The sequence below is a fragment of the Myotis brandtii genome, unplaced genomic scaffold (genome assembly GCF_000412655.1).
Source record: "Myotis brandtii unplaced genomic scaffold, ASM41265v1 scaffold76, whole genome shotgun sequence".
In the NCBI taxonomy this organism is placed as follows: domain Eukaryota; kingdom Metazoa; phylum Chordata; class Mammalia; order Chiroptera; family Vespertilionidae; genus Myotis; species Myotis brandtii.
In genome coordinates, this window is record NW_005371037.1 from 10,968 (window position 1) to 12,408 (window position 1,441).

The window sequence follows — 1,441 nt, forward strand, 5'->3', positions numbered from 1 at the left end:
GATAGATAGAACTGTTAGTCTCTTAATGATGGCTTGGAGCCAACTACCAAAGGAGAGCTCACATTCCTGTGGAAGTCTTTGGAAGTGTGTATTAATTTCCAGATGACTCATTCTGCAGATTCCTAAGACCATGGTTTCCACTGGACCCTGGTTCCCACTGGACATGCTGCAGCCACAACTGGGCCCAGCAGCTTCTCTTACTCAGCAGCTCTGACACAGCTACACACAGCCCAGGCCTCTACTCAGGCTGGAACTAGAACTTTACCCAATGAGTCTGTCAGCCAGTACTGCCTCGGGGATGTTTGTAATTTTTTAAATACTGTGCTTGTATCGATTTTATACAGAGAGAACGGGATAGGGATAAGAGATAGACACATCTAACTCCAGGAGCCTCCGCTTGTTTACACGTGAGCTTTCTGGACCACTGCCCACAGCGTCTCCAGGAGCACGCCTTTCTTCATTCAAATTCTGCTCCTATCCCAGAGCTGGCCTCCTCCTTCTCTCACCCCTTTGCCTATAGGTCATGTAAATTTCTTTTAGATTAACTCTTTTTCTCACCCCCCCTCCATTTTATGTATAAAAAGCTTGCAATACTCTGGGACAATGGGCATGTAGTCTTTTCTACCATGCTGCTGGAGGGTTGGACTCCATGCCTCAAGACGGGACTTGCTTTTGGTGAGCATTTTGATTAATAAAACCTTACTTACAAAAAAGATTTTCAGCCGTGGAAGTGAAATTTTTTTCATCAGCCTCTAGCCTCCACAATTATATGGGGGCAGCATTAGGTGATTCTGAGAACCTAGCTGAGTCATATCTGAGCCTCTGAGTCACTGCACATGCTAAAAGCTACATCTGAGCCCAGGAGCTTTCTCTCTCCTGCAGCTCTGACTCACCTACTCCCAGGTCACTGCTCAGGCCTCTGCTCATACCTGAAACTAGTCCGTCACCCAATGAGTCTGTCAGTCAGTACTGCCTTAGGGATGTTCATAATTTTTTAAATAATATGCTTTTTTGCCCCACCCTCACAGTTCACTGTTTGAGCACCTACCCATGAACTTTGTTAATGTAAAAAAAGCATTGAAACATGTACAGAATTTTTGTGAGTTTATTTGAGCCAAACTGTCGACATATGCCAGGAAGCAGAAGCTCAATGAATTGAGATAATGCTCCGGAAAATGAAGGGTTACATCTGTATTTATACATTGCAATCAAAGGAAAGGGATGTAGGTGGGTTACATGAAATTCATTGGTGATAGATTAAGGAGGTGGGATTAAGCAAAGCGGGGAAACCCCTGGGATAGGATAAAAAGTGAAATGATGGACATGTGCTTCTCTTACACAGATGGGTACAGAATAGCTTAACATAATTAACAGTTGACAATTAACTTGATAACAGTGACAGTGAGGGAATGTCCTGGTGCCATTTGTTGTGCCCTGAGGG

The 1,441-nt window shown here is 44.1% G+C and overlaps 1 pseudogene; it reads right to left on the reverse strand.

Moving 5' to 3' along the window:
- Positions 1–1,441, reverse strand: part of LOC102261558 — a 3,737-nt pseudogene that overhangs the window by 916 nt on the left and 1,380 nt on the right.